At 42.6% G+C, this 7,896-nt stretch overlaps 1 long non-coding RNA gene across 1 annotated transcript in view; it reads right to left on the bottom strand.

The window, feature by feature from the left end:
• Positions 1-4,224: 4,224 nt before the first annotated feature.
• LOC309526815 overlaps positions 4,225-7,896 on the bottom strand; it is a 40,520-nt gene continuing 36,848 nt past the window's right edge. Inside the window, exon 4 of the long non-coding RNA XR_014216953.1 lies at positions 4,225-4,422. This is a non-coding gene — a long non-coding RNA (uncharacterized lncRNA). The remainder of the gene's footprint in view (positions 4,423-7,896) is intronic.

Here is a 7,896-nt window from a genome sequence, read left to right as displayed (position 1 = left end):
CTAACCAGTTCCATCAGTGGAAACCCTCCACAAGGATTTCTGCTTGCACAATGTGGATTCCCCCAACTCTTCTCCCCACGCTTCCCGTGTCCCCCAAAATTGGCTTGGGTGGGGGGAGTCAGGAGAATCCCAGATCAGTGCTTTGCTTGCACAGACAGAATAATTGGAAGATCACAATGCTGAGTTTCATCTTCTATGTTTGCCCTTGCTTTCCTGGTCTTCAACTCTTAATTTTTTATTTTCATTTTGTTTTGTATACTGCTCGGTTTTATTTGTGATATGCAGTTTGAAAAATGAACCAGTGAGGCATTACAATAAAAGCCAAACAACAACATATTGGTTGTTCTTTCTCCACCAGATAAAAATGATCCTCCACTGCACCAGATTTGCCATCCTCCTCCTGCCCAGCTTCCCCAATCTAACTCAGCATGCACACTTGTATTTCTGTATCTTTTCCTTTATTACGATGCCTTGGTCAATATATTTCTTCATCCGTATGCCCTATCACCTGTTTCCACAGTCCTGGTCTTCTGTGACTGAATGGTGACAATCTGTGCAGTGGTTTCATTTTTTTTAACATGGTAACAAATGGGAATTAAATTGAGGCCAGCAAGCTCATTTTCGATCTCAGTCGCCGCCGTAATAAGATTTCAGAGGGCGTCTCACCCATCGGCTCTTCACAGCAGCTGTCTGTTTCCACTTGGAAAACGCTGTCCACTCTCTCTCCTCCTGCTGCTGTCTCTCCTGCATGCTTTTGCTGGCCTATTTGAAAGAGCCTTTGTATTTTCAAAGTCCTTATGGAAAAGCACAGACAGATAGCTACTTGAGTGTTCTCTTTTCTTGTTTATCTGAATCCATCAGGCAGAGAGGCTTGATTCTGCATGCAGTACCCCCTGGCAGTGGAAGGTGGCTGTCTGCTAATTTGTGCCAGCAAACTAAAGATCAGGATCCGGCCCCAAGCACTCATTCTGCACCAGCTTCTCAGAGGAGTAACAGCACAGCCCATAGCAGCCAGCCTGCATTTCTTCACTGATGCTTTAGTGCCAGGTCAGCTGCTGCAGCAGGGGCTGATATGTCCTCCAAACTCACACTAATATTATAAACTTTGCGGTGTAAGGGAGAAGCATTAGTGGCACCAGAGAGATTAAAGCAAGCTCAGAAATAGTATTTGGAGACCGGGACAGGCTGGACACCTGAGAGAAGACAGTGGTGTCCATGTGCTGAAAGAAAGGGATCCCATAGCAGAGCAGAGGGAGGAAAGCAATTTTTGGCAATTTTCCCTATCCACTGAAGCCACAAGTGCATTTCCTAAATCAGTTTCACTGGACTGGGAGACCCAATGGAACAGATCCAAAATTGTCTGGAGGAAGCAGGAGGTATCACCAACTATTTTAATTCTGCTTTCAATTCTGATGATGGATTTTTCCCAGAAGTGGATTGACACCATGAGATACCACCCAGTGAGCTGAAAGACTCATCCAGTGGAAGCTGAGGGCCTCTCTCTGCATCCTTTTTATGAGGATTTGTGCTTCTAATGGCATTGGGGTGGTTATACGTGATCCTTCTTACAACAGTGTTGCATCTGCAAAAGTTTCAGGACAGACATACTGATTTGCTTTGTCCCATAGCTTCCTGCTGAAATCATGTAACTTTTCATATCACAAAAGTTCTGGTTTCTGTTTTTGTGTTGTTCTGTTTTTGTTGTGCTATACCCTTCCAGACAGCAATGGTGCAATAACATCAGCGAAGCATCACAGAACAACTAAATAAATTTGTGGATACTCCAGCATAAATCCACCACTCATACACTATGCTTGCATCAATGGCATGTTGCAGAATACATCTGCAAAACAACAGCAGTCCAGCAATCTGGAGGGCCCCAGAATTTAGACATTTACTTGGCCCAATAATGTAAGTTCAATTCTAGTCTCTTGAGTCAGTGCAAGAGAACCACAGCAATTGCAGTACTCCTTGTCTGGGCAGTTTATCCTGTACCTGATTTACCAAGAAGCACTGAGGCTTAGCCACTCAGGACCTTTACAAATACATAATTAAAGTGAAACAAATGCACAACTGTCGCTCATTTGTTGTATGACATTCTGATGTCTTTTTTCAATGAAGTTTTTGCCTTTCAATGATTCCTTCCCCGTCCCAATTCCACCATCCTTCGCATGCTGCAAACAGCAAAATATTTTGTTACTGGGACAATGCAATTCTCTCCTAGAAAGCAGGATCACTGCAATGTGGAACGGTTGCTCCAGTGTCATGGACACCTTTTGAAGAGCACCATGATGTCATTGATAACAAATAAGGCAACTTCCAAATCCCAAACTTCCCCATGACACCAGACTTGCACTGGAGCTAAAATTGACCAATTTCACAGCAAAGTGAAAACGAAGTCTCTTGTCAGGTTCATCATCTTCATCTGTATTGCTCTATGTATTTTTATTTATGCAGAAGCATACTACTCTCAAGGCAGGATTTCCTGGCTGGGATGAGATCCTGCCTTCTAGTTCCCACTTTGGAAAGTAAGTTTTCTCCCTTTCATCGACTGCCAAATATCTGGTGTGTGTGTATCTGTGAAATAGCATGGCTATCACCACTGTAGCAAGCTGACTCCACATCTGCTATACATAGGGCTGGATACTGCCCCCTTGACTGTGAATTATGGCTTGCAGGGCTATCCTGAAAAGCCTACACAGCTGTTGTTGAGAGCATGTTTTGAACTGATCATTTGGATAAGCCCTTGGTCAGTGGCTGCACTGCATTACTTAACAGAAGTCATTTGGAGCTGGGGCTCTCGCAAGCTAAGATTGGTTCTTCATGGGAAATTATTTCTCAGGCCCCAGCAAGATGTGAACAATTTTTGGGGCAAGTTAGATGATTCAGCTGGAAGTTCTGACTGATGCCAGCTCATTAGCTCTCTCCCCTTTAGCTGTTCCACAGATATAGACCCGCAGTGGGGTAATGTTATACAAATAATATGAGTCTCAGTGTGTAAGATGTGCTATTAGGAAAAACATTTTCCTTTAAGGTAGCTTTTGTCTGATGGTACAACAGATTGTACCAAGACTAGGAAGAGTAAATGTTGTAGGAACTCAATTGCCCCCCTCTATTTTTTTTAAGTTGACTTCCAAAATACAGTGGAACCTCGGTTGTCGAACGCTTCAGAAGTCAAATGTTTTGGCTTTTGAACACCAACAACCCCGAAGTGAATGCTTCCGTTTTAGAACGCTCCTCAGAAGTTGAATGGCTTCCAAGGTGGATTACTCAATTTTCTCCATTGCAATTGCTGACTGGCAATTGTGCCTTGGTTGTTGAAAGTTTCAGAAGTCGAACGGTTTTCCGGAATGGATTATGTTCAACAACTGAGATTCCACTGTATAGGCCAGGTACTATAATCATATGGAGAAAGATCAGTGCAAAATGAGCTGTACACTTTCCCCAGCAGCCATAAACTCAAAGATGGAATGTCATGCACAATGACCCCATTCATCCACTAACCTTTCTCCCTGTGGTCATGTACGTGTGCACAGGCTCAAATGGAGTGTCTGAAATGGCATGGAATTAAAGTGCAGAGCCAAACACCAGAGGACGTGCAAAGGTGAATTTTATCAAGTTCAGTCACTTTTAAAGTAGTCTCATTTTAATGCATGTGAAAATGGGGTGTGTATATGTGAGAGAATAGGGATTATGGCCTTTGGTTCCACCCCACCAACCACTTTCTCTGGAGGGAATGCAGGGGGAAATCCTCCATCTCTGAAGTAGAGGATACGTGCTGTATTATTTCTCTGCAAAGAGGATCCAAGTTGTCCTAAGAAATAAAACCCTACATTGACTAGAATATATGTTTGTTTTAAAAATGAGTGATTTTCTATACCACATCCATAATAAAGTATTCATAAGTGGCATGTAGAAGAATAAAATAGGTACTTAATGTCAGTTGTGAAAATACCTTCTGAAGTTGGTGCACCTCAAAAACAATATTGTCGAATTTAAAAAGCTGCTGAAAAAGGCACCCAAAACAATCCAGGGACTGGAGAAACTCCCCTAGGAGGAAAAGTAACAACATTTGGGGGGGGGGGGTGCTGGACTCAGGTCCTGCTTGCAGGCTTCTCATAGGCTTCTGGTTGGAGGCTGGACAAGGTGGACTTCTGGTCTCATCCAGCAAGGTTGTTCTTAAGTTTTATGTTACACAAAAATTCAAGGGAACACACCATAATAAATGTTCTTTTATTGTGCCTTGCTGCCTAATTAACTAGTCATTTATACAATTTTGATTGTTTGCACATAAAGTTGCTGAATTTTACAAAAGTACTGTTTATGCTCTTATAACAGCTGTCTGAATAGCTGGACTCTCTGGTGAACGGATGTTTTAGGAAAAAATATTTTGTTGTTGTTACATCTGCTGGTGGTGGAAACCTAGAGTATTAAAATCTTAGATCATTGTTTGATTAAACCATCTCACTTTATTTACACCAAAGATCTTTGGGAAGCTAATTCTGCTTCATAATTTATTTACTGCTCATTGGATATGGATTTATTCAGACTATCAACAACATGAAATGTTTGATTTCTTTTTAAAGCAACAGCTGTACATAAAACCAATCTGGGTGTTAATCAGGGAAGAAAACAAAGTTCTGCTCTCTAGGTTGTACAGGGATTTATGTCCCCAGCAGTTCCTTGGGTCTGTTTTGGAAAGGATGAATTGTTCAAAAGGAGAAGCATTTCATAAGAACAAATGAAGAGCCTCATCTAGTCCAGCATCCTCTTCTCGCAGTGGCCAACAAGATGCCCATGGGAAACCCACAAGCAGGATCCGAGCACAAGAGCACTCTCCTCTCCTGGGTTTTCTAGCAACTGGTATTCAGAAACATTACTGCATCTGACTGTGGAAGCTGAGAATGGCCTTCATGTCTTGTAGCCACTGATAAGGCCTGGAAACGATGCTAAGGGAGCTGGGCATGTTTAGCCTGGAGAAGAGGAGGTTAAGGGGTGATATGATAGCCATGTTCAAATATATAAAAGGATGTCACATAGAGGAGGGAGAAAGGTTGTTTTCTGCTGCTCCGGAGAAGTGGACACGGAGCAGTGGATCCAAACTACAAGAAAGAAGATTCCACCTAAACATTAGGAAGAACTTCCTGACAGTAAGAGCTGTTCGACTGTGGAATTTGCTGCCAAGGAGTGTGGTGGAGTCTCCTTCTTTGGAGGTCTTTAAGCAGAGGCTTGACAACCATATGTCAGGAGTGCGCTGATGGTGTTTCCTGCTTGGCAGGGGGTTGGATTCGATGGCCCTTGTGGTCTCTTCCAACTCTATGATTCTATGATTCTATGATCCTTACTCTCTATGAATTTGACTAATCCTCTTTCAAGGCTTTTTTTATTTCCACCTATAAAAAAGTCTGGGTCTACAAGTAGACTGCCACACAAGATAATGCATCAATTCCACTATATGTAGAAGCATAGGAGAGCTGCAACTAGTGTCATGGCTTTACAGGATGTTTCATGTAGCAAAACATGATATATCCAAATTGGTAGGCATCAGTTTTCTGCAATATCCCCCCTTTTTTAGTACACCCGTTCCTATTATCTTTGCACCACGTTCTTTCTCCAAGAAGCTTAGGATGCCATACGTTGGGTTATCCCATCTTATTTTCAGCCCTGTGAAGTAGGTTAGGCTAAGGAGTTGTGGTTGGCCCAAGGTCACCTAGTGAGTATCGTGGGTGAACTGGGATTAGCCTTTTCCTGTATGGAAGGAAAATTCCATGTAGGAAACTGGCAATGGCTGAAGCAGTCCAGAATGGCCTCTCGTTAAAGCCCTGACAATTCTGTGCCTCTCCTACTGTTTTAAGCAATTTGGCTCTGGGAGGTGAAAATAGATGGGTTACTTTCACATTTTCACTTCACCTTCATATGCCAGTGATCTGACACCAATCTAGAGCTGTTATATTTGGGTTCCCACTTCAGGAGAACATTGTACATTCTTGAAAGATGCTTCTCTTACATGGTTTTCTTTTGTTGTGAGCATCATCAAGACACTGGCTTGGGTCCAAAGTTCCTGCTGTGCAAGCAACCCCCCCCCCAGCTCCCCTCTGTTCCACCCACTTCCACTTGCACAGAAGGAATTGCTTGTTTCCTAGTTTTCCTCCATCTGTTGCCCTCTCGAATCTGCAAACTGGCTCTAGAAAGTCAGGGAACCCTCTGAACATGAATACCCAAGTCCTATAGGGAGGGTCAAGCTGGTTGTCAACAAGAATCTTCAACAGTAATGCCAACAAGCTGTGAAGGAAGCGTAAGAAATTCATGTGGAGATGTAGCAGAAGATTCTGTGCATGTCTGTGAGAGAGAAAAGTAATTGAAAAGCCTGTGGGTGGAAAAGCTGGAAGTGAATTCAGCTCTTGATGCTGTTCAAAACTGAATTACTATTTTCCCACTCAAATTTATTATTGAAACTCACTTGTTTGTCATGTCTCTATTACAACTCTTTTGGATGACCATCTGATCAGTTATATATACATGAAATTTACAAACCAATGGGCACTTAATGTACATTGAAACATTCAGGTGCCTTGTTTTTGTTTTGTTTTTTAATAAGTTGCAAGCAACAAACAGCATTGCTTTTTACAATGGAAGGGCAGGGTATCAACGCTCTTGTGAACATTGGGGGAGGGAGGGAATTGCTAATACACAGTCACATATGCATCAGCAAGAAGTGCCTTTTACTTGTGCAGTAGGATGTTTGGATCCAAGCCAATGCTAAATCTTTCTAAAGCCCAGCATGAATTTGGCATCAAAGAAGTACAAGCAAATAACCTGAACCAGACTATAGATTTACAAGCTATCTAGACCTGGATGCATGCACAGCTTTGCCTTACAATTTAATTTAGAGATAATGTGATATTTGGGGATGGGGGAGTGAATAAAGGCTAGAGACTGGAAGACAGATAATAGTTCTCAAGTTACTGCTGTTTCTTGTTACAGGCTGCCTGAAGCTGCATTCAGTGTGGAGTTCCTAATCCCAAATGCTCCCAATTCAAAATGCTTCCAGGGTGCTTCTGGATGGGTGTTTATTGTGTGGTCAGCACCACTTGGAGATTTTGTTACATTAAGAGGCATATAAGTTATTAAAATGAAAAATAAAGTATGCTTATGCATGCAAGATTTCTGCTGTCTGCACACAATGTCAGGTGCATAAAAATGGCTGTCAGTCTCCTGTCCCACCCCGTCGCATTTAAACTGGGTTTACCCTCTCAAGAAGAAATCTGTTAATTAAAAAAAAAAAACAGCTGCTGCCAATGAACCATTTGTGATATCTGAACAACCAGCATGTGACATTAAGCCTCCATTTAGAAGCACCCCTAGTCCTTGATCATTTGCTCATGTCCGGCCACAAATTAATGTTGAATGCATTCGGAGCTTCTGCTAAACAATCCAGCACCTGTTGATTTCCAGAGCAGTTCTTTTGCACAGCAAACTCCAGAAAGCAGAACCAATGAATTCAATCACAAATTCATAATCACTGCACCCTCATTTCTTCCCCAGTTATTTTTCCTTGGCACCATCAGCTAAGAAGTCTGACTGTAACCATGTTTAGAAGTTCATGTACTTTGCTGCTGCTACTAAATGGTGATACTGCTGCCATCTGGGACTTTGGGCTGTATCCAATGCAGCACAGGTGGACCTCTCCTCTCCTCTCCTCTTCCTGTACACCCCAAAAATATACTCCAGAGGGTTCCCCAACCCTCTGAAGTAGATGCTGAGGGTGCATATGGGGCTGCAGGGGAGAGGAAAGGAAAGTCCTGCTGCAGGAGACGAATGGCTCGCTTCCATTTGATTGGTAACTTCTAGGCTTTCCTGGGGAAAAATGGCAGGATGAAAGAAAAACCTAATGGA

Source organism: Podarcis vaucheri, assembly GCF_965113315.1.
Source record: "Podarcis vaucheri genome assembly, chromosome: 2".
NCBI lineage: Eukaryota > Metazoa > Chordata > Lepidosauria > Squamata > Lacertidae > Podarcis > Podarcis vaucheri.
The sequence above is the reverse complement of the archived record's forward strand: the minus strand, read 5'-3'. Positions and strand labels throughout refer to the sequence as shown.